This window comes from Dreissena polymorpha, chromosome 1 (assembly GCF_020536995.1).
Source record: "Dreissena polymorpha isolate Duluth1 chromosome 1, UMN_Dpol_1.0, whole genome shotgun sequence".
In the NCBI taxonomy this organism is placed as follows: Eukaryota; Metazoa; Mollusca; class Bivalvia; order Myida; family Dreissenidae; genus Dreissena; species Dreissena polymorpha.
Window position 1 is genome coordinate 191,740,254 of NC_068355.1, and position 27,037 is coordinate 191,767,290.

Below are 27,037 nucleotides of genomic sequence, written 5' to 3' on the forward strand. Positions count from 1 at the left end.
CGGCGGGCGGAAGGCATCACTTTGTCCGGACTCTAATTCAAATTGTATTCATCCGATCTTCACCAAACTTGGTCAGCAGTTGCATCTAGTTGATATCTAGGCCAAGTTCGAATATGGGTCATGCCGGGTCAAAAACTAGGTCATAGGGTCAATAAGTGCATTTTCAAAGGGGCCACTTTGTCCGGACTCTATTTCAAATTGTATTCATCCGATCTTCACCAAACTTGGTCAGCAGTTGCATCTAGTTGATATATAGGCCAAGTTCGAATATGGGTCATGCCGGGTCAAAAACTAGGTCATAGGGTCAATTAGTGCATTTTCAACGGCGCCACTTTGTCCGGACTCTAATTCAAATTGTATTCATCCGATCTTCACCAAACTTGGTCAGTAGTTGCATCTAGTTGATATCTAGGTCAAGTCCGAATATGGGTCATGCTGGGTCAAAAACTAGGTCAAAGGGTCAATTAGTGCATTTTACTTTGTCCGGACTCTAATTCAAATTGTATAAATCTTATCTTCACCAAACTTGGTCAGTAGTTGCATCTAGTTGATATCTAGGCCAAGTTCGAATATGGGTCATGCCAGGTAAAAAACTAGGTCATAGGGTCAATTAGTCCATTTTCAACAGCGCCACTTTGTCCGGACTCTTATTCAAATTGTATTCATCCGATCTTTACCAAACTTGGTCAGTAGTTTCAAGATAAGTAATATCAGTACAGGAAATACTGCCATTCTATACCTATGTAGGTCTAAACAATTATGATTTAAATATTGTGTTTTACAGAACAAATGAGACTAAGTGTACACTTATTGATATCAATGCATATATATGAATATATCAGTTATATAAGTTGTTGTTGTTTTTTTTGCTTATTTCCAAAACAAATACATCAATCATCAGTGTATCATCTCCAATGGCACACGAATCGGGCGTATATTGCTCCGTCATGCGGCGCTCTTGTTACTTCTTAATGACGTATCGACGAAAGCAGTGACGTCACACAGACATGTATAGTTGTCGACGAAAGAAACGCGGCCGTTCATGTTGTGAACAAATTAAACTTTTAAACAATTGTTTATTTATGTAAAGGGATAATATTAACTATAGAATATTGTTTTTTAATTGAAGAAGTTAATTCGAAACTAATCTTATTCGGTTTTGTAAACCGGAAGTACGCAAATAATTTAGACGGGTTATCTTTTTTAAGATTTTGTTAACAACATCTAGAGCAATTTTCAATTTGCAATGCATTATGGGAAACAGGAAGTGTCACACAGGGAGGCAAACAGACGTATTTTGATCGTAGAAAGTCATAATACAATAACATAGAGTACGATTCGCTTCTTAATAATTACTGCCATGCCGTATTATTTCACGAGGAATGCATCTACGTGTCATATAGCGTTTGTCGAAGTGCCTATGTGCTCCAGCGCATATGATTTTCCATCGCGAAAATAGGTGACGGCAGAAATTATTTGACTTGTATCCCTATAAGGTAATGTCTCTTTGTATTTCAGAAAAGTGATACAAATAAACGGTCAACGCCCGCTTTGCGGGCTTTTGCCCGTATTAAAAATTACTCCTATAAATATGAGGTCGATTTACATCGACCTCATATCGTTTAACGTTTTTTTGCAATAGCATCGTTCCGACATGAATTCATGTCGGAAGCTTTAACGGCATCAAATTCATAATATGATTATAGGTGCTACCTAATTTACGGGCAAAAGCTTTTAAAGTTTTTTTTGATAACCATGTATTTTTAATAAATACATGGACATGATTGTGTTCAAAATATTGTAATTGTTGCAATAATTTAGTAATGCATCCAAAAAAATCAATCTTAAAACGTGATACATGTTCCAAGCTTAAAGATCTAGCATCTTATTTTATTTATTTTTCTAGCCACAGAATTTATAGCTGGTTCGGTGTCTGTGGTTTAGTGGATGGGGTGTCTGCTAACTGGCTTAGTTACTGGGAGGTGTCTGTATTGAACCCTTTAGTGGGAGCATTCTTTAGATAACCCTAAAGACATACTATGGCGTACCATTTGGGTTGAGTCAAGAAGACCTACAAGTTAAAAAGAGAAATGTACGGCAAAGTACAATAATTGTACGTCGACATAAATATAAAATACACTTCAAAGTATATATTTGTACGTCAAAGTACAATTTGTACTTCGACATACATGTTTGTACTTCTACGTACACATTTTCTGAACAGCCAATCAAAACACTAGTCTCTTGAGCCGCTTTTCCTTCAGATTTATTCATAATAAATGTTTAAAATCTCTTTTTTAATTGAGGAAAAAATGAATAAAAATATCAGAATGGCAAAAAAACAACAAATAGAAGTTTTAAGTATTTAATGCATTGAAATAGATTATATACAAATTTGAAGAAGATTCAATTGTTACCTTTTTAAAATTAAAATTATTCAGCATATTGTTAGTATTTATTGATCATGCGGGGCGGAGTATCACGACCGTCCAGCGCATTACTGTGTAGGAAATTCCCAACGGTAACCAAACAGTTACAAAGCATTAACGGGATAAATAATGTATTATAACCTCCCCGTTGGTCGTATTTTGTGATAACCATAACTAGCATAAGTCAGAGGTTAATTCCGCCACGCCAGGTCAATAAATACGCACAATATCTATGAGTAAGCGGTCGATAGTCGCATAATTCAGTATAAATAATAATAATAATAATAATAATGTTCAATGTCAAATATCTCTGAAAGCAACAGACGTAAGGTGTCTTCTGATTGGCTAACACTCAAGGGTCGGTGAAAATTGTACGTCGAAGTACATTTCTTGTTCTACCTAGTACTTCTTGTAGACTTTCGACGTATTTACGGCTGTACGGCCCTTATCTGGAGCTCTGTCTATAGTCACAATTTGAATGCAAATATTAGAATGCATCATGTTATATCATCCATATTTTTTTATTTAAACATTCAAATAACACATAACACAGTACATATATAAAAAGGTATGTGGTATTGTGTGGAGATACCAAACACTTCACATCATTTATTTGCACATAAAATAATAGTTACAAAATAAGTAAAACTAAAACACTGTCATCAACCTACATTTCAAGAATATTAACGTATATGAAATTACAAAGTGGTGTTATTGTATAACCTTTTACAAAATTAACATTGATGGTTTTGTATTAGCCTTTAAACATTTATCATGGATTGACAAGTAACAACCAATTTATTAATTACACAATAGAATGGAAACCATATTAATTGCATTATGCATTTACTAAACAAGCTATTTGCTACTGTTTAGAATTACACTATCTTACTAAAAATGATCACAGGTACTTAGTGCTTTTACATACTTGTGGTAAGTTTTGTATTACTAGTTTGACAACTATCGGCAGACACTTGTCGATATACAGACAAAATTTGCATGGGAACTTTCATATTTTTTCAGCATAATTGCCTTCAAATTGTTAATTTAACAACCCTTTGACATTGTTTGCACATCTGATCTTATTATACCATAGATGATTTTTGTTTATAGATAGACATATATAGACTTTTCAAAGTTCTATAAAAGTTCACACATGTTCCATCCAAGTAAACCAACAGAACCAATAAAAATCACCACAGATAATAACAGATGTGTATAGCTTGGAAATTATGATAGTTCAGGAATCCCTCCTTTGTTGATTTCTGTAAACCAAAACTGTCAGTTTTGCTGGATAGATAGGCTTGTATGAAGCCCAGCTCTTGCCTTCGCAGAACAGCTTCTAAAAAAAGGAAAACCAACAAATATCTTAAAATTTGATCAATAACGCAGACAATTTATAAGTGTCTTGTTTTTTGTTGATTTGAATCTGGCAGATTTTTTACGTAAGATTGTTGTACGAAAATCCAATGGTATCGGATTTTGTGGTTTGAGGCCTTAACTAATTATAGTGATATGTAACCTTTCGGGATATCGGTAAAGTGCGAGCAGACGAGGTGTAAATACGTTAAAAATTAAAGCTAAAAGACTAAAAAGTTAGATTGGAATATCTTTAAATTTTGAAAATAAATGTGTTTCTGGTGGATAACAACGACAACTTACCAGAATATTGCTCATGATCACAAGTAAAAACTTCTTTCTGAGAGCGAATGGAAAATGCGTCACAAATTCTGACAAATAAACAGTAGGGTGTCGTTATTGAAATACCGCGAGAATACTGGAAGAATAGAGATGCCAGCTATAATGTTTAAAACAAATATTTTTTTAACAAGCCTTTGTGATTTGTCAGGATAATAATAACAATAAGATATCGAAAAGATCAAAGCAAATAAATTCGACAGAAATCTGAGATTCGACAATATATTATAGACGGTTTATGTTTACCTAAATTGTGTTTGGTAAAGACTGTCACTATATGTAGTGAACCAGTCTTTGGCTTATACCCACTGAAGAAGAGCATTCAGGGGAGATAATTGAGTAATGACTTAATTTTGGAACGGTTGCGAAGAAAAAATAATGCGAGAATATTTAGTGTGATTCGCTACACAATTATGATGTCATTGATATAACAGGGTTTTTTTTGGCCCGATTTTATAGCCAAAATACGACTATGTTCCCAATCCCAAAAAGTATACTTTTTTCCCAAAATGTGGCAAAAAATTCCCAATTTCCAAAAAAAAATAAAAAAATAAATAAATATTTTTTTATATTTTTTTGTATAGATTTTTTAGAAAGAAGTAAAGAAGTGTTTTATGCGTATTTTATCTCAATTTTAATTCAATTACAACTAACAAAGTATTTTATGATTTTGTTCTTTTAATTTTAATGATTATAAAGTGTTATATCAAATTTAGTATTTCCCTAATAAGTGGACTTCGTTTGGAAAAAATGGCTAATGAATTAATTTTCCCAATTTCATGAAAATGCCGATAAAATTCCCAATCCCAAAGCCATGGGCTATCTTCCCAAAAAGTGGAAAAAAAAACCTGTATAACTTTTCCTGAGGTATGCATTTACATGTGATTTAGCATATGTCAAAGTGTTTTTGATTTGTTCAAGGCCATAAATAGCATCGCGAAAATAAACGTCGCGTGGCAATTTTTTTTTAGACGTATCCATATGTGGTATTCTCATGTAATTTTAAGTCTAAATTCCCATATGTATGAACGGTCAACGCCCGCTTCACGGGCTTTTGCCCGTACTAGTGGGTTGATTCGGTACACAAATACGCGTTCAATTGACTGACAGCTTCGTATACGTTTAATTTATGTTTGAGGTTATTTTACACTAAATCAAACGCCAATGCTGCCATAGAGACCCATATAGTTGCAATAATTCAACTATCAGCTTTATAACCCAATGGGTTGCTGATAGTTGCAATGCGCTCTCTCTTGGCCATGGGTGCAAAATGTTATCAACAATGCAAGGGTTAAGGAACACTGAAACTGCAAGATCTTATCAAAGTTTACCTGTCTAAAGGTCACAATATACTAAATAGTTTCCCTATAATTCAATGTAAAAGCGACAACGTTGAGCGAAAATAAATTCAACATTTTGAACATAGAGACCCCCATAACCATACCTTTTCTTAAAGGCCATTCTAAGCGGAATCGATTTATGCAATAAAAAAGATATATCATGTTCAAACCAAAAAAGAACTTGACGCTAATCAAAATCGACTGTTTTTGCAACTTTTTTTCGGCCGTTTCTTAGTGGAATGTAACCTTTTTCAGTGCAAGGCTTTACTTAAGTCTCCAAGTTCATCATATTTCAGGGATTCGGTGGTGAACACCTATTTATGCCCTACCATTATCTCCGAAAGATAAAACCCGAACAATAGTTTAAGAAGTAAAACATGCCTTCGAGTCAACTATGATATTTTTTTAGAGAGTACAGCCCTACATGAAACGAGTATTTAGTATATTGTAACCTAAACCACAAACTCATGCGAATGGTACCATTTAAGCAAGCAATAATTGCTTTTTATTGACTTCGTCTTTCTTTCGTACTTTTTATCAACCATATTGGATCAGTTCGCAATTTCCCGAATTAAAATGTCGCTGTTGGCTAGCGCATTACACCAATTGTTTGCACAACAGATGAACATCAACTCTGCTAGGTGCTATGGGTCCGTATTCACCGACGTTTTGGTGAAAGTCTAAATTATAAACACAAACTTAAGAAAATAAATCAATCGAAATAACATTTAACCCATAATAATGGTCACAAAACGATCACATCAACATTAGAAAACTTTACTTCATCAATGAAAATAGCATGTTAAAATGAATACATCTACATTGAACATTGAAACAAGTCTAACACGTCAAATGAAAAATATGCTACCATATTAATTGGTTCTTGTCCCAACGCTGTGTATCCCCAATGACAAAGTACTTTGGCAATTATAATTATAAATATCAACAATGTCATGCACAAATGTTACTACCTGCCAGTAAACAGTGAAATAAGCACTACTAGTACTATTCAGTGTAAGTGTTAATTATAGACATACATTTACTAGAAAAAATCAATCGAAATAATGCTAAACCCATGATAATGGTCACAAAACAATCAACATAAAGAGAACTTCATAATAGTTTGTCCGGACACGCTCCAAAACATGTACAGCTTCGTGAGCATCTGTTACAACAAATACACAACTGGCAAACACACACTTCACATGTGTCATCTTGACAACCATCGCCTTGGGCAGGAATAGGATTCATGTCTTTAGTTCTTAGCTCCTTCAGAACGGTACGTCTGACGCATTCCGTCCCATTCACCATGGTCTTCATAGCGTCATGGCAATCCGTTATGGACCGAGGTAACGCGAAAACTAGAGCAAGAGCGGGATCTCCATCGCTACCGGCTCTGCCAGTTAGACAGGATAGAGCGCGGTGCGCCCCAGTTGACCACGAGCCACACGTCCGGAATGTCGATCTACCATCACAGAAAATAAATGTCATTGTTGAGTATCAAGATTTACCTTTTTTTTAAATAAAAATACATACTCATGTTTTAACTTCGTACGATATACAAGTTTAATTTATATGGTATGAACGTGATTGAGCAAAATTGAATAAGAGAAACTTTATTAACTAAGTAAATAATAGTTTTATTGAGAAAAAAATGTCGAAGTGAGTTATAATCATTGTGAAAGTAACTTACTCCAAGCCCAAAGGCGACTGTTGCCACAACAACGCTAACTCTTCCGGCCCGGAAATCATTTAGAAATCCTCTCCTTCGTGGCGTCCGTTGTTGAAGATGTAAACATTTTAACAACGCGGTTGTAGCTACGGTGCTCCCCGTCGTAAGACATGTCACCGAGTTGAATAACCAACCATGACCACACTTGATATACACACCTGTACGACCTGAAATCGCAAAAGGAAGATCTTTTTGACATACATGTAATATAAGATTTTTTTTTATAGGAACACAGACATAGAAAAGCATAGTACAGTGTAGTTTACCCAATTACAAAGATCTTCACACTATTGTACATCATACATAAATTTTAAACAAACAAGCCAACATTCTGATTAAAACAGAATTGAATTGAATTAAAATTACACACTTGCAGAATATTATAGTCTTGACCAGTGTGGGTGTTGTCTGAAACTGTTTCAGCAACCACACCAGCTCTTCCTCAGCGTGATCAGTCGATTTCTAACCGCCAGTCGAATATTCGGTCTGAAGATTTTATAATACAAATAGTATCATAATTATAATAGTTATAGCGTTGTATTTAATTATCTGGGTACACTTTTACTAATTTAACTACTAACGCAAATATCTGACGTACACAGGGAGTTTAATTAAATTGTATGTTATTTATTTTTCAAAGATTACTACCAATTATTATCAAACTATTAGTTAATTAAGAAGCATGGATTGTATTATAAATATGCGCACCCGATCAGAAAACGTAAGTAGCTTCTTTAAATAGTTCCCAGATAATTTTAGGAATTGCCTTTCTACTAACATAGTGACTTTCACCACCCGGGGATTAGGATGGAGTGACGAAGAATATACAGAAACCCAATCTTAGGACATGTATTGCAAAATGTTGTTAACTTGAACACAAACTCTAAATTAGTCTTAATTAATGCATGACAATTTTAAAGGCATGAGTTAAAAGCACACATGGAACGCGACATGAAAAAAAATGCCGGAGGTGAAATGGAAGTGTTTTTTTTTAAGCAACTTTCTTTTAAAAGCGTTCTCTTAGTCGCGAAAAGGGCACGCTAGGCGCGGGAAATGTTAACTGTCAAGTGAACATGACTCAGATCACAGCGCACGATTGGCTGACCCGTTACACAAAATTGGGCAACCTATTGGCACAATTCCCCCCGATTGGCTGACCCGTTATGCAAAATGAGTCAACCAAAGGGCACAATTCCTATCCGCATTGCGTTTTTACATAACTTAGAACCAATTGCGATTCATAAAACCGTTTATTAGTGGATACAGTTTTATTTATACGACGTTTGCTGTTAATTGTAATTATATAAAACTTACTGCTAAGCATTTAATATTTGCTACGAGGATTGTGGTATTTTGTCTCATTTACCTGTCGGGTAATACGCCGACGGATAACGCATCGTCGGACAACAGCAGACCTTGGTGTATATTCTGCTGTACCTTCTCTGTTGCTGTAGCAGTAACTGCAAGCAAGGGTACATCAGTTCTGTCAGGCTGCGCAGTTCCCCAATTTGTCGGAACTCTGGTCGGAAATCTTCGCCCCTAATAATGTTATACTGTAAATAAGTACAATTTATTTTTGTTTTGTAAAGTAGAATTCATGGAGTAATGCTACGGTAAACAAAGTTGATTTTTTTCAACAGATGTTGACCGAATATCCGAATATTCGTTCGGAAGGATGACCAAATATTCGAATACCGAAATCGGTATTCGTTGCCATCCCTAATAAAAATATAAACAAACAAGCACATTTGTTAAATTGATACCACACGCCACATGCTTGCAACGCCAAATTCTGTAAACAACTACTGCTTTAGATTCATACATGATACACTTAAATAAAGGTTCAATCAAATCCAAAAAGCAGTTAAAATACCAATATTATAAACATGTATTTTTATGTAAAAAGTGGCCATAACTCCATTATTGACCAATTGTTTGAGTGACAATTTGACCTTTACCATCCTCTTATCAATATGTACACTCATTCCAAGTTTAAATGAAATCTGCACAAGCAGTTCCAAGATTACTCTCCAGACACAATAGTGTGATTATTTTCAAGCAAAAAAGGCCATTACTCTGTTATTTGCAAATGAATTGCAACAGCATTTTACACACATCATTATATTATGATATATACACTTATATCAAGTTTCCATGAAATCCGTTCAAGCAATTCTGAGATATTGTTCCGGACGGACAATGCTAAAACTATATCCGTCCACCTATGGCGGTGGATAATAACAAAAAGAAAAGAGAAGCTATTTCTTAAATTTTTTATTTATTATTATATCTTACAACAAAACAGTACTGCAAGAATGTTAAGCGAACAAACTATAATAATAACATATTAGATCAACACCATGTATAAGAGAATATGCATAATTTAAAACCCAAACATAATAAAATATAACATTTAACTGCATCATGATTCAAGATGTGAAGATATTGATACTTTATTGCATTATTATGTAAATCATAACAAAATAATCATTTATATACAAAATGAAATCCAAATGTACTGTTTTATCATTATTAAATTATAAATCTTATTGAAACTTCATCTTGTCATTATAAAGGCTACAGCATATGTGTAAATTAAAGTCAATTGTGGTCAAAAACTAGAAAACCTAGTAATGTCTTCAACAATTGGTAACCAATTTTTAGCTCGACTATAATATATAAAATATATATAGTGGAGCTATCCTACTCACCCCGGCGTCGGCGTGAGCGTCTGCGTGAGTGTCTGCGTTAGCATTAGCGTCTGCGTTAGTGTGCAAATGTGAAAGTTTTCGTACTACCCCAAATATTTTCTTTGTCCCTTGACTTATTGCTTTCATATTTTGCATACTTGTTTACCAACATGACCCCAACCTATTAACAATAGCAGACAACTCTATCAAGCATTTTGTCAAAATTATGGCCCCTTTTCCACTTAGAATATGCAGCAAATGTTAAAGTTTTCGTACTACCCCATTTATTTTCATTGTCCCTTGACATATTGCTTTCATATTTTGCATACTTGTTAACCAACATCACCCCAACCTATAAACAAGAGCAGACAACTCTATCAAGCATTTTGTCATAATTATTGCCCTTTTTATACTTAGAATGCATATTATTGATAAAACTATATTAAAGTTTGCGTACTACCCCAAATATTTCCTATATCCTTTGACATATTGCTTTTATATGTTGCATACTTGTTTACCAACATAACCACAACCTATAAACAAGAGCAGACCACTGTTTCAAGCATTTTGACATAATTATGGCCCCTTTTACTTTTAGATAATTGAACATTTTGCTTAAATTACCATAAGTTCTTTATTTATGATCACATTTTATTATTACTTTGACAAAACAACACTTACCTGAATACCACAATGGATTCCACCCAAACAAGATCCCACGCCCCTACCCAGAATCCCTTCCCCCCCCCCAACCAATCCCCCCCAAATGTTTATCTTTTATGTTGTTTTAAACATCATCTAATAAATTTCCACACCTCACATTATACCCCCCCCTCTCACCTTCACCCCCTCTACCCCCCCCCCCCGATTTTTTTTGAAAGATTGTCTAATAAATGACCACACCCCACATTATACCCCCTCTCAACCTCCGCCCCCCCCCCCCCCCCCCCCCCCCCCCCCCCAAAAAAAAAATAAAATAATATTTTTTCCTTTTTTATTTTTTGAATGATTGTCTTAATAAATTATTGATATGGACAATTTCCCCATGATGGGTTACGTTTATACTGTCAAGCACTCGAATAATGGAGCGCGCTGTCCTCTGACAGCTCTTGTTCAAATCTTATTTAATCGAGCTATACAAACATTTGAAAAAAAACAAGACTCAACACAATAAGAGTTGGAACATTTTTTATCCTATGATTCATGATTTCAACGTAGTGTTTTGGTATTTAATAAAGAATATAAATACAATGTAGATACAGGTATGAATTTTTGCAAAAACCTGCTTATCTTTTAGGTGCACTTTTTGCTCTAACAGGTGGTCTTCCTTAGTACATGTATGTAGTGAACAAAATGGATTCTTTACAAATAATTTACTTACAAAAATCAGATTCATTATCTCATTCATTTTTGTTTTTGTATATTCACAGTTGATGTACTGGAGACAGATTGGTCAGCCAGTGAAAGATGTTCTGTTGGTATTGAGAATAAATGGAATTCTAGCCAGACACAGGACATCTACTTACCTGTCCATGTGGAAGTGAGTGTAGTTGTTATAGTTTTCTGTTGAGCAGCAGAATTAATAATTGAACTTAAATCAGATCCTGGAAATCTACTGACAAGATCCAGTGTCTAGGTGACATTGACTGGTTGGAATAGTAGTCTAGTGAGTAGTGGTAACAGAACTAAATCAAGACACTAGACATGTACGGACCTCCATCATGTCTTGGTGGAAGTGACTGCGGCTGGAATAGTTGTCAAGTGAGCAGCAGGAATTGAACTCAAGTCAGCAACTGGACCTGTACTTACCTCCAACTTGTTGAGGTGGAAGTGACTGCGACTGGGATAGTTGTCAAGTCAAGAATTACCAGCAAGTCTTGGCAGGTAAGATAACTATATTTCAATAACAGCCACAGCCTCAGTGGCATGCAGCCGAATCACAGATTGCGTGCTTAACTATGGTTTAAGTTCTTAGGTATGGGATATTGTGATCTGTCATTGTCTGCTGTCAAATGTGTGTTGCCTGTCATTTCAAGTACCACTTTTGGCTTTTGACATCTTCCTTTAAACCATAGGAAAATTTGGACATGTCTTTGCAGTCCTTACCCAATTGAGAAGAAATCCCTATTTGATACTGTGTGTTGAAAATTTGTGTTGAACATTGAAGTTTAAGACAATTATTTATTAATTCCAGATAAAAGTAAGTTGTTCTAAGCAATTCATTATCGAGCCTGTTATTTATCACCAGTATTAATGTGGTCAAATTATTTTGAATGAGTATTTCATAAATTCCATATATTTACCTCAAACACCATGTTTATGACTTTAGTTCATGTCTAAAGTATATTCAGTATGTATTTCAGTTTAATAAAGACACTAAGAACTTCTACAATTCCATGAAGTGAAATTAAGTAATAATTCCTGGACAAACAGAGAAGTTTGGTAAAAAATTTAATTTTGAGTTATCTCCCTTGGACTGGCATTACTCGTATATGTCACTTTCATTTCCAAATGTAGCATGATCCAACAAGGGAGGGTCACATTTTGGTTGTTTACAAAAAGTGGTTCTTTATTACTTCACTTTACATGAGTCTAAACTAACTTTTTAAGAGCTCTTTTCTAGTTGGATTTAAACAGTCTGAAATCACCCCACTCCAGAAAGTCGAAAACACTTATCTGACAGAACATTCAATTTCATGCTGCATGCAAGCTATTTACATCACAAAATTGTGAACCAAAAAGATTGGAATATTGTTTTCACTGTTATAGACAGTGTTCCTGATTGAAATCAACGTGCTATTGCTTGAAAATCATTTATTTATTGGTATACACAAGAAATGTCATTATGTGGTAGCATATTTGCAGAAATAAGAATTTTAAAACATTTTGTGCCTGTCAACATTTTCGATTGGTTTCGGAAGTTGCCGATCGTATTTATATACACTGTATTGATAGACATAGGCCAAAGGACAGAATATCCTTCATATTTCAAGTGTGTCGGCCTTGATATTGTCACTTTACTAAATGAGAAGCAAAATCATACATGTATCAACCCGTTTATAGTCAGTAACATTAAAATATTTGGGTTGCAGTCATTTGTTTTTTTTGTAAACCGCGACATGCTGTTTTTCAGAAAAATGACGATCGGTAATTTTCGTAACCATGGACATTTCACTTCACATAAATCTTTTCAACCAGATCTTCGTAAGCAAAAAAATAAATTATTCTTTATCAATCAACAAAATTCAAAGGTTATTTTTTTAACCTAGCTGTTTATTGACAAATTGGATATCTTAAAACGTAATGAAACACACAAGAGCTTTAACCCTTTGCATGCTGGGAAATTTGTCGTCTGCTAAAATGTTGTCTGCTGAATTTCTAAAATTAGCATTTTCTTCGATTTTTTTCAAAGAATAACTATCATAATAGCAAACAGCTTGGATCCTGATGAGACGCCACACTCTTGTGGTGTCCTCATCTGGATCCAAACTGTTTGCAAAGGCCTTTTAAAATTCGGTTCCCGCACTGAAAGGGTTAACACCTTACTGGTCAGGCCTGTAATGATTCAGTCTTTCTCTTTCAAGCTCGCATAAAGGCTTTAGAGCACTTTATGCCTCAAACAGACACTTATTGTTATGGCCCCCATAATTTTTTTTTAATATTTACATATTTTCCACATTTTTACATCAAAAGCAACATGCCTCTTCGGTTAAGCTCTCGATTTCATTAATATCATCCTTTTAATCAGTGACATTTTAATATCTTAGCAACCATTATGAAATTGTCACCTGTTTATTGTTAATGGCACGTACCATGTTGTCGACACCAAGGGTTTCAAATAACCAGTGCTCAATGTCATTAAAATGCACTTTGTGTCCTACGGAATACATTAGTGCGCTTGCTGGTGATATATTTGTCACTATTACACCTCAGAGATATTGGTCCTTCTATATCTATATGACCGGTTTCAGTCTGTAAATGCGAATCGAAAAACCCTAAATAGAGCATATGGGACCGGTCACTATTTTTTTGTATATGGACCTTCGGGGTTACACACCGCTATATGTGCACTGTGTTGACGCGTCATGAACACTATTCAGCTTCTAACAAGAGTACAAAAAAAACTTAATTTAAAATAAAAGACACGCTAACCTCAATGCCACGTTAACATTAATACAATGTTTAAAACAATAAAGTCGAAACAATATTCACTTCCATTTTCTATTCTTCCATCCCTTTATCGAAATCATTTTAAATCACACTATTTTATTGTATTCCTATCGAAGTTTACATAATGTATGATAACACCACAATCCAAAACGTTTTGCCATTCGTTTGATGCCTTAAACAAATAACTAACTGTTAACAAAATAGCACATCGACATGTCCTAAACATCCAGAGCATTTAGCTCCAACTGGAATGTTTCGTCAAGAAACTACGTCACACAATTACGTCATCGTTTTGCGCATTCAGTTGCATGAAAAATAAAACTACGGAAAGCGGTTTTAACACTGTACAGTGATACAGGGGATACTCTTCGGTGTAATATAAGAAATAGTAAACTCCACTTCGGTCCAATGGCATTATAGTGACAGCCAGACAGCCAAAAACTGTATATGGACCTCAGCCTACGGCTTCGGTCCATATTAGGGTTTGTGGCTGCCTGGCTGGTCACTATAATGCCATAGGGACCTCAGTGGGATTTACTATTTCTTAAATATCACACCTTCTGAATTCTTATTCAGTCCCATTATCAATCGTCCTATTAGAGCACGTTTCCGATAGTTTCTTGTGGTGAAAAATGATAAATCAAAATATCAAATTAAGCAGGATAATTAGTTACATTCAAAAGGTCTTCATCTCTCTACAAAGTTTTATATACTGAACCATAATTCAAACTTTTGAAGAACTTCAAGCTGACAAGGGATGCTCAGCTTACAACTATCAATTAAAAACCTATTGCATCAAAAGCCAAAGCTTAATTAAAAAAAAAGAAATGTATATAGTTCTGTTATAAAGTAAGTTTGATAAGAACAATAATTTGTCACCAGAAGTAGTCTTGGAATTGAAGCATGTAAGAAATTGTTGATTTGTGTTCATACAAAATGATGACACTTCAATAGAATTTTTGTTTTCTGTTAACCGTTTCCCCCATAAGATGCAAAGTGAAATGGATTTGCAAACAGCATTAAACCAGAACAGCCTGCGAGTAACTCGCAGTCTGTTCAGGTTTTTATGCTGTTTGCTGTTCATTAACTAAGGGTTGGAAATGTAGCCTTTAAGAAACTTGAATCTAGTACAGAAAGGTCTTCAATTAAATTTAACTTTCTATGGGACTACAAATGCGTCAAATACGTATCTAAATGGTAAAGGGGCACTTTTTTCAACTCATCTATAATTCAAAGTTGTGTCCACACATAGCGAGCTGTTATGATGCACCAACAGTACTGCTGAACAAATAGAATCATCAATTTTGTCTTACTCTAGAAACTATAAAGTTCTGAAATCTGAGCTCGAAAGTCCATATAGCTACCATACCGGTTATGCATTAAGAACCACCTCTCAAAACTTTTCATAAAATTAAACTTTGCTGAGATTGTTTATAATTGACATCTTACTATCCACAATTCAAACAAATACATTGACATGTGTTTAATAGATAATACCAATTTGCAGGGATATTTTTTTCGGTTTGTCGGTCCTAGACCGATTGAGGTCATGAAAGACCGATTGAAAATCCCAAACAGTCGGTCCGATTCTGTTTGCTATTAAAATTCCCATGTCATGAAATCGATTACACAGTGGACATGCTAACACACCCTAATGACATTCTTCTCTCGATTATGTGTGATAAACCATTCACTGCAGTCTCTAAACCGGTCAGGACCGGTTTATTGCACGTAAGACCAAGAATCAAAAACTTGTGAACAGCGGATTAAAGACGCACCGAAAAGACGCGTCTGAATGCACGCGCTGTAACTAAACAAAACATGCCGATAATTTTCCACCAGCGTAATAATCCGGTAATAAAATTATGAATGAAAGTCGCGGATCTGATCGACAGAACAGCCGAAAGTTATTTTTATGGGCGGATCTTCACATAAAATAGTGCACAAGAAAAATAAAATACATTGAATAAATCTTTAGTAAAACCGTGTTAGAATCGAAATAATTCGTGTACTTCGTTGTTGAATAACTCACGGCGGAAAATTAGATTCGTGGTTTCAAATGCTTCGCTTTGGTGATTAAATCCCTGCGCATCTAAACTATCGGACGTGGGTTATTTGACAACAAATTATTTCTTAATTATTTGGTTGTTGTTGTCAGTAGCCAACCTACGCACATACATTTGTTTGGTTCAGTGCATGTTTGTAAGATATTATTGTGTCGACAAACAATTTAAAACATGGGTATAGACTTTCACAGATTAATAATATTGACAACGATGAAAAAAGTCTGATAAAAACAGCACACGAAACAACAATGAAATACCAAATGATAAAACCATTTGAGAAAACTCGTTCCGTTTAAAAAAATGCCTAAGGGAATTGTACTTGTACATGTATTTTACCACCTTATTTAATATTTTAACGTAATTTGTCATGATTTCGGACACACATTTTCGGATACTTTTATATCCGGACCGATTGATGTTGCGGGAAAATATGATCCCTGCCAATTTGTTACTTAATAGTCTTATAGTTTGCCCACAAGTCAGCTGGTGATGCTGCTTGACTATAAATCAAGTCAGCATAGTCTATTGTATCAAATTTTGTAGTATATTTTCAGTCACACAAAGTATTTTTCAGCATAGCTGTCTAATCCAGCTTTACATCTTAGCTGTCCTTTGTAAGCTAGGTAACAATCAACTTGAATATAAAATTCCAGAGTACTTTTAACCCTTGCATGCTGGGAAATTTGTCGTCTGCTAAAATGTCGTCTGCTGCTGAATTTCTCAAAATAGCATTTTTTTATATTTTTTTCAAAGAATACTATCAGAATAGCAAACAGTTTGGATCCTGATGAGACGCCACGTTCTGTGGCGTCTCATCTTGATCCAACCTGTTTGCAAAGGCCTTCAAAATTCGGTTCCAGCACTGAAAGAGTTAAGTAGTACCTGAGCCAACAAGGACCAATCAAGGGCAAGTTCTCTGTCCATGGAGCAAATCTTTTTCTACTTTTTGTTTTGTGAAATTATTCATACTGTTGATGTCTTTTGGATTTTCAAATTATTTTAAGGGAGGAATACCAAAACCAACAACAACAAAAAATAATTAGGTCGTACTATGTATAAGTACGAACTTCCCATATAGTACTTACAGCAATACCAAGAAGTAACATCTTGTATCTAAATCAGTTTCCTGAAAATAAGATAGCTGTGATCTATAGATAGCTTGTGAATGGGAGAGATGGGGAAATGAACAGTTATTATCTCATGAAGCCAATTAACAATAGCTTGTTATGAGCTAACAGGAGGATAAATTGGGTAATCACTTGGCAGAAATGGAATGGGGGGAATACCTCCAATTGGAGAAATAGGCAAATTATCATTCTGGTAGAAATGGCTTATTATCATTCTGTTAATAAATGGGAGCTTCTCTGTTTGCTGTGTAACCTAATTAGACAACCCTGTTAGAGACCGGTTGGAATGGTAATAATGCTATTAGTCAGGTGTAACTTGCATTTTTTCCTCAGAATCATTCATCATTCTCATCAAAGGTACTGTTGCCCAATTGTCACTGGTAATGGTGTTGGTTGGGTATGATATGGTTTGCACAAAAAAACAACATAAAACTAACTAAAAATGGTCTATATTGTTTCAACTTGATTTCCCTTTTAAAAGTATAATTTAAGTTGCTAGAACTATTAACCCATTTATGCCTAGCGTCTAGAAAAAAAGACCTTGGCAAACAGCGTAGACCCAGATGAGACGCCACATGATGGCATCATCATGGGGCGTCTCATCAGGGTCTGCCCTGTTTGCTTAAAGGAATTTCTCTAAGAAATATTCTAAATATAGAAATAAATATACTAGACAACCCTAATTTTGGAAATAAATTGATCCAATTTAGAAGGATGGGAGAGTCCACTAGGCATAAATGGGTTAAACAAGCTTAATAATATCATGGTTGATACTGTGTCTGCTCAACAATCTGAAGGTTTCCACACATTGGAAAGATCTTCTCTATGTAAACCACCCTCGAAGAAAAAGGAAATTAAGGCATTTGCATAAGGTGTCATCCCAGATCAGCCTGTGCAGTCTGCAAAGGCAAATCAGGGACAACACTTTCCGCCATAACTGGCTTATTGCAAAGAAGATACTTAATTCAAACGTAAATAATATAAAGGTAAAGCTAGTGTCGTCCCTGATTAGCCTTTGTGGACTGTGCAATGAGGCTAATCTGGAACAACACTTTACAAACATGTGTTAAGCCCAGATTTCGTAGAATGTGTCTCATTTATACCACTTACTTATCCTCTTATCCTACCAAGGATTAAGCATTTTTGAAAAATAAAGCAAACAATTAATCTCAAGAAACTCAGGAGAGAAATTGTGTTCTTATCCAATTCTTTAATAACATAACACCAAATATAAATATTTTTATTTCGTTTATGAGCTTTTGGCTTTCGATGCATTAGAGTTTAAATAAATAGTTATAAGCTAAGCTTCTTTATCAAGTTTCCTAATAGTTAAAAAAACGACTGCTGAAACGCTGATATTACACTGGGAATAGATTGAAGAAAAGTGCACCGAGAATGAACATTTAGATAGCACATGTTTAAGGGACTTCCTAATATACGTAAGACAAATGTATTTAAAGTACAACTAGTGTATTATTTGAGTAACCCCATGTTCTTCGCTTCTCCTTCTGCTCCTATGTTTGTCACATAATCAATATACAATATAATTGACTAACATCAGCCCCATATACATCTCACATACACAAATGTAGTTTTTTCAAGGGCGTTTTGTTAGTAGGCATTTTCTTAAATGACTTATGTTCAGGTACACAAAGTCAAGAACAATTAGAATTATATACTAACATACAAATGCATCAAATCATGCTTATGACATAATGCTAATGTCAACATAATAACAAGCTTTCTTTTTTTCAATATGCTATTATAACCAATTAGATTGGGGTTACAAAGACTAAAGCCAATTTTGACTTGGTATGCATTTAATTGATAAATGTAAAGGTCTCTAGGGAAAACCTGACTTCATGCATGTGGGTAAAATAATTGTCATAGATCAGACTGTGAAGTTTACACAGGTTAATTTGGAACAACACTTTCCACCTATACTAAATTTTCATTTAGAAACAAGATGTGTTAGTGTGAAACACTATGTCCCCCATATATTTGACCTTTGACCTTGAAGGATGACCTTGACCTGTCACCACTCAAAATGTGCAGCTCCATGAGATACACATGTATGCTAAATATCAAGTTGCTATATTCAATATTGCAAAAGTTATGGCCAATGTTAAAGTTTGATGCAAACAAACCAACAGACAGACATGGAAAAAACAATATGTTTCCATGATAGACTCGGACAAACATGAAAACATCAATTTGATGAAAAAAATCCATAAAAGCCGAAAGTGTCATCCTTGATTAAGATAAACAGACAGGACAGGCTAACCTGGAACTAAAATTGAGTCGTGTTCTGAGAAAACTTGGCATAATGCATGTGCGCAAAGTGTCGTCCCAGATTAGCCTGTGCAGTCCGCAGGGACGACACTTTCCGCTTTTATGGTATTTTTAGTTTCAAGGAAGTCCCTCCTTACTGAAAAACAAGATTAGGTGGAAAGTGTTGTCCCTGATTAGCCTGTGCGGTCTGCACAGTCTTAGATCTGGGGCGACACTTTACTCACATGCATTATGCCCAGATTTCTCAGAACACGACTCAATTTATCACATGCATTTAGTCTGCTTATCAATTTAGTAACATTTGTTTCACATGTAATACAATACTCTTACTAAAGGCAGAAGGGTCACCATAGACCCCTAACCCCTTAATCCCTTGAAATCCTTTGATGCCCACTTTGGTATCTATCTGTTCAATGACTGTTAATGCATTAATTACATCCATTTGTGATCAAGTAATCCTATACCACAATAATCTACAGAACTGTCAATACTACTAATACCTCTGTCAACAAAATAATCAGGCCCTGATTAGATTCCAGATACTGATGGTTTGAACCATGATAAGAAAATCATAAAATTATTTACAAATACATGTGCGAAGATATGATTCAGTGCATCCTTTCAGATTGCAGGTAAGATTCTGCATTGCACTCACTAAATTTTCACATCTTTCAATATTCATTTGAGCCTTGAAATGGGAAAATGGGGCTTAATGCACTTTCGTAAAGTAAAACTGTCGTCCCAGATTAGCCTGTGCATTCAATCAGGGACGACACTTTCTGCCTTGAGTGGATTATCCATAAGAAGCAACTTCCTTTAAACAAATAATACCATAAAAGCTGCATGTTTTGTCCCTGATTAGCCTGTGCGGCGGAACTCATTATAACAGGCTACATGTACATTAAGCCCTATTTTCCCAAAGCACAGCTTATTATTTTGATTTTTTTATATAGTTTTTCATATATGTGCAAAATGACATTGAGCATGGGATACTAATTTCAGTGTCCACACATGCAAGCCACATGATTTCTTACACAACAAGAACTGCAACTCCATATCTTCAAGAACATTTTCATACTGGAAAAGGGCTACGGGCAAAGGGCATTAACTCCATAAAACAATGCTTCTATTGCACAGAACTCTTCCTTAAAACTAGTTGAACCATGTATGAAGTTTGAAGTTGGTAACTTAACCCATTTATGCCTAGCGTCTACAAAAAAGGACTTGGCAAACATTGTAGACCCAGATGAGACGCTGCATGATGCGGCATCTCATCTGGGTCTGCGCTGTTTGCTTAAAGACAATTCTGTAAGATTTACTCTAAATAAAAAAAAAATGCTAGAGAATCCTTAATTTTGAAAATAAATTGATCCAATGTTGAAGGATGGGAGAGTCCACTAGGCATAAATGGGTTAAATACATTCAAAATTATGCCCCAGACTAAAGTAAACAAGACACACTTGTGGTCAGACAAAGAGACCAGTTGATTAACCCATTTATGCCTAGTGGACTCTCCCATCCTTCTAAATTGGATCAATTTATTGCCAAAATTAGGGATGTCTAGTATATTTATTTCTATATTTAAATATTTCTCACAGAAATTCCTTTAAGCAAACAGCGCAGACCCAGATGAGACGCCGCATCATGCGGCATCTCGTCTGGGTTTACCCTGTTTGCCAAGGCCTTTTTTCTAGACGCTAGGCATTATGGGTTAAAGAATATCCCTGATATGTGTGGTAAATGTTATTAACATCCCCTTGCATATTACATAAAACCATCCATGGCCTTAAATAAAGGTCGACTATTATCAATATGGCAAATAACAGTTTTTTGTTACAAAGGAAATTGTTATTCACTGGCTAGATCGTTAATAGATTTTAAAATAGTATTCAATACTGGTAAAATGTATGCCGAAAAAATATGCTTGCACTTAAAAAATAATTTTGGCTTGATGTTTTGAAAAAGTATATATTGTATATTGAAAAGCTGCTAATATTGAATTGTGATGATATTCTGGATATGCCTCTTTTTTATAATCATAATTTTAAAATTAGCAATAGCTATATCTATATCAAATGTCTATATAAAAGATGTATTCCTTTGTGAGAGACATAATGGTAGAAGAAAAACTGCTTTATTTCCAAAGAATCTTTGGATACACAAGTTGGAACAAACGTAAACTTTTTTATTGTACAAAGGATTAATAAACATAATAAAGAAATACATTGACAATTTTGAAGACCTGCCAAATTTTGACAAAAACACTCAAGGACCTATATTACCAACTTACATAAAAAAATAGTAGCCAGCCCTAAAGAAGAGAAACATATTTATAAAACATTTAGATTAAAAACATGACATTTCAGCTTGTAATACTAAATGGAATTCAGAATTTTTAAATATTGAATGGAAAAAAGTACATGCACTTGTATTCAATCTAACTAAAGAAACTTATATCAGATGGCTTCAGTTCAGAATAGTCCACAGAATATTGAGGACAAAATCCCTAATGTTCAAAATGACAATTGTGGCTAATAATTTATGTACATTCTGTAATTTGGAAGTTGAAAATATAAGCACTTGTTCTGGTACTGTCCACATACCCAGGAAGTTATTAAATTTGTTATTGATATTGTTCGTAGAAGTAGACCAAGCATACATATTCACATTACATGTCAGGATCTTGTACTTGGAATTTTTAATCCAAAATGAATGATTTAAAAACAGTATGCCTAGAGCTTAAACGGTATATCTTTATTGTCAAAGAAAAAAAACAGAATTCCTTCAAACTACTGAATTGTTATCAGTATGAAACAAACTTTTGAAATTTACAGAAATACAATTAGATCAGAAGAAGAATTAAAAATATGGTCTCTGGCTAAAATATTTACTGACATCTCATATAATGACATAACCAATCATAACTCATAATATAAATAATGCTTATAACATATTTATTTGTTGTCATTGTTGTAAACTCTGCATTATCAGTTTTCCGTATACAATGCAATGGTTTATCATAGCGAGTTATCGTTACTGAGTAGGTGGCGCCAGCCGTCCCGGTCCTACATTCGGATTACATTTGATTTTTATCGGTGCCGCTGAAAAGCAAAATTTACTTCCTTGTTCTAAAATCGATCAAAACTCGTTTAAAAATGCCTTCGACTTGTTGTTCTGTACCTGGCTGTCATGAACGGGGAGGTCACGAATACCCAAGTGATCCAATTAGGAAAGCTACATGTGTTCAGGCCGTTCGGCGACTTGATGAAAATACACCGAAATTGTGGACGCCAACAAAGTCTTCAGTCGATTGCAAGAAACACTTCAAACCAAGTGATTACGTGAAGGAGACTATTACTGGTATGTCAAAGTTATTGATAAATGAACAAAAGCACATATTTATTCATTGTAGTACATACATAACGAAATTCCTTGAATTGAAAACGAAAGTAGGAAATCAAAATCAGTCATTCAGTGAGTAGGTGGGTTAATTGTTCATTGAATTTTTTGGGACAAGATTAGGAGGAAATCTAAATTGCTGTAAATGCATTGAATATATGCAGACTTCAGTATACAAATATTTTATTTTTCATTAATGCTGATAGCTATGATTGGCTACTTATTATACGCCCGTATAAAATACGGGACGTATTATGTGAAACCCCTTGGCGGCGGGCGGCGGGCGGCGGGCGGCGGGCGGCGGGGGAAGGCATCACTTTGTCCGGACTCTAATTCAAATTGTATTCATCCGATCTTCACCAAACTTGGTCAGCAGTTGCATCTAGTTGATATCTAGGCCAAGTTCGAATATGGGTCATGCCGGGTCAAAACTAGGTCATAGGGTCAATAAGTGCATTTTCAAAGGGGCCACTTTGTCCGGACTCTATTTCAAATTGTATTCATCCGATCTTCACCAAACTTGGTCAGCAGTTGCATCTAGTTGATATATAGGCCAAGTTCGAATATGGGTCATGCCGGGTCAAAAACTAGGTCATAGGGTCAATTAGTGCATTTTCAACGGCGCCACTTTGTCCGGACTCTAATTCAAATTGTATTCATCCGATCTTCACCAAACTTGGTCAGAAGTTGTATCTAGACAATATCTAGGTCAAGTTCGAATATGGGTCATGCCGGGTCAAAAACTAGGTCACAGGGTCACTTAGTGTATTTCAAGCATTTAGCATGGTGTCCGCTCTCTAATTGAAGTAGTTTTCATCCGATCTTCACCAAACTTGGTCAGAAGTTGTATCTAGACAATGTTTAGGTCAAGTTCAAATATGGGTCATGCCGGGTCAAAAACTAGGTCACAGGGTCACTTAAACCATTTCAAGCATTTAGCATGGTGTCCGCTCTCTAATTGAAGTAGTTATCATCCGATCTTCACCAAATTTGGTCAGAAGTTGTGTCTAGACAATATCTACATGTAGGTCAAGTTCAAATATGGGTCATGCAAGGTTAAAAACTAGGTCACGAGGTCACTTAGTGCATTTCAATCATTTAGCATGGTGTCCGCTCTCTAATTGAAGTAGTTTTCATCAGATCTTCATCAACTTTGGTCAGAAGTTGTGTCTAGATGATATGTAGGTCAAGTTCAAAAATGGGTCATTTTAAAGTTATCAAGTTGTCCAAAGCCTAAAACGGGCGTATCTTGTGACAGTTTGGCACTCTGTGTGCATATGATATGACCATGGGTTGTGATAAAAAAAAAGTTTCTTCAAGCATTTTTCCCCAACCGGCTACTTTGTACTTCCTTATTGAAGTACCCTTTTCATTTGACGCAACTCATTATATGTCAATTTATGTCATTATTAGCAAGCAAGACTTACGGTAGTGTTTTTCATAAATGAATATCAACTATATTTATATAAATATATAAATTCATGACTTTATATTTGTCTAATTCCAGGTCTACAACCTAGATATGGAAGGCTACTTTTGACAGCAGTACCAAGTATTTTCCCTTGGACCAGATGGAAACCGAGACGGCTAAAGCAGAGTGGAGCGCATGAAAAGGAGAGATTGTAGGGAAATTAGAGTATGATACTGCCTGTAAAAAAAACTTAGAGAGGACTTTCAGCGAACCAGTTGATTGTGTGGAAGAAGTGATAGGTCAGGAGTTATTCACAGCAACTCCTTACTTTGAAGAGGAGATATCGCTTACAAACGCTATGACCCAAACCAGTGAGACGCCCATGTTTTCAGTTGAAAAATTTGCTTCGAACAATGAACTTATTCATTTTATACGGGGTTGGAATCGTACAGCAAATTTATGTTTGTGTTGAACTCACTTGGACCAGCTGCGTACTATTTACGTTACATTATTTTCAAGTGTCAGGAATATCGATTCAAAATCAGCTTTTTGACTTTAATGAAGTTAAGAAGATATTCAACAGATTTTGAGCTATCAACTTTCTTCTCTGTGTCCCAGTCAAGTGTATCCAATATTGTTTATACTTGATTATATTCATGTCGAAACAGTGAGGGAAGTAAACATTTGGCCAAGTGGCGAGCTTGTGCGGTATTTTATGCCGACTGACTTTAAATAAAATTTCCCAAGACAAGGATAATAATAGATGGAACTGAAGCCCAATAAAAAAGCCAAAAGCACCGAGAGCACAACAGTCGACATATTCAACGTACAAGAATAGAAAACACAATCAAAATTCTTGTTGGATCAACACCAGGGGGATTGGTCAACTATGTATCCCAAGCGTATGGAGGTTCCACCAGTGACAGACAATAGTTGAACGGTGTAAATGTAATTGTAAGTGCGTGTGACCCGGGAGACAGTGTGATGGCGGATAAAGGCTTTAATGTCCAAGATCTGTTTGCGACAGCAATGTGCAGGTGAACATTCGATTTTTTCAAAAAACAAACAGAATGTCTGGGAAGATTGTGTTAAAAGACAGGAAAATTTCAAGCAAAAGGGTTCATATTGAACGTATTATTGGACTAGGGAAAACGTACAGAATATTAACATGTCCATTATCAGGCACAGAAACAAAGTTATCATCTCATATAATTTATATGCTTTATGTTGTGTAATTTAAAAACATGTATAATCCCAAAACATGCTTAAATCTTAGTCAACAGTGTGACTGACACATTGTGTACATGTGGGTTTTGAGGTGTTTCTCCATGTGTATATTACATACAGCATTACTTGTTAGGCCAGAGGGCTGAATTCTATAACAGAAACAAACAATGATATTGGTTTCAATTCTTTTATTTAAAATAAAAGGTCTAGTGCTATCTTTAATCTCTCCCTGCTTTTATCAGGGTGACACAGGACACATCATGACATGAAGCGATACACGATATTGTGCGTCAAACGAAGCAAACATCATACGTGATACACGAAGCGACACCGAGAATGTAACACGAAATATCGCCCTTGTGTAGGTAGCCCAAAAGGCGATATATCGTGGTAAATATCGCGTGTCGCTTCGTTATCGCGCAAAATATTGTGTGTCGCTTTGTGTATCAAAGCTGTACAATTAGTTATAATAAGTATCTTTGCTTGACTAGAACTGTTGCATCAACATTTATTTGATAGAAATGTAAATAAATACAATGAATAAATCAGACTTGGTGCTTTTTTTAAGCAAGAGTTTTCAGTCTGAATACTTAATCCGTTTATGCCTAGTGTCTAGAAAAAAGGCCTTGGCAAACAGCGTAGACCAAATGAGACGCCGCATGATGCGGCGTCTCATCTGGGTCTTTGCTGTTTGCTTGAAGGAATTCTGTAAGAAATATTCTAAATATAGAAATAAATACTAGTATACTTAACATCCATAATTTGAAAATAAACTGATCCAATTTAGAAGGATGGGAGAGTCCACTAGGCATAAATGGGTTAATAAGACTTGTAAAAATGCTTTTCACAAGAACAGGCTTGAAATAGGTGTTGAAGAAAGCTTTCAACTGACTGACATTTTTGAAATAAAAGGTTCATTTCTTGGATATCAAAGTACTTATGTCCTTAACTTTTAAGTTCTCTGCAGTACATATAATAAGAGTGCATGTTTGTGCTCCAGTACAAAGAAGTTGTCCTTGAATTGGTAGTAGTAATTATGATTCATATCAAGGGAGTAATTTCCACTGTCATCACAGTTTAAATAAGGAACCGTAACAGGAGATATGTGTGTCTCTTGCTGTATAAGGGCATTTAACTTCAACAAGATGAGTTTATCAATAACTCCATCTGGTGACGCTGCTAGAATGGGTACTGTTCTGCGACGACTAACCCACAGCTATGTACAGTCTTGCCAGTGTCTTCCATGAATTTGTTACAGCGACCGATTCATGTTTCCTCCCATGTTCCAATGGAGCCGCTTTAATTTCCCTGGTTTCAAGCAGTGACCTTGAGAGCTCATGTTTGTCGGATTGGTGTGGATTTACAAATTTTTCCGAACATTGACAATGGAATTCGCTTGGATCGCTCCTCTAATCCACAATTATTAGTTTTACTTTGACCTAATGTTTTTTCTCAA

The 27,037-nt window shown here is 35.3% G+C and overlaps 1 long non-coding RNA gene across 1 annotated transcript; it reads left to right on the top strand.

The window, feature by feature from the left end:
- On the top strand, positions 1-23,977 carry LOC127864369 (uncharacterized). The gene is made up of 2 exons (XR_008041815.1): positions 1-295; positions 23,379-23,977. It is a non-coding gene; the product is annotated as an uncharacterized LOC127864369 (long non-coding RNA).
- Positions 23,978-27,037: the final 3,060 nt, after the last annotated feature.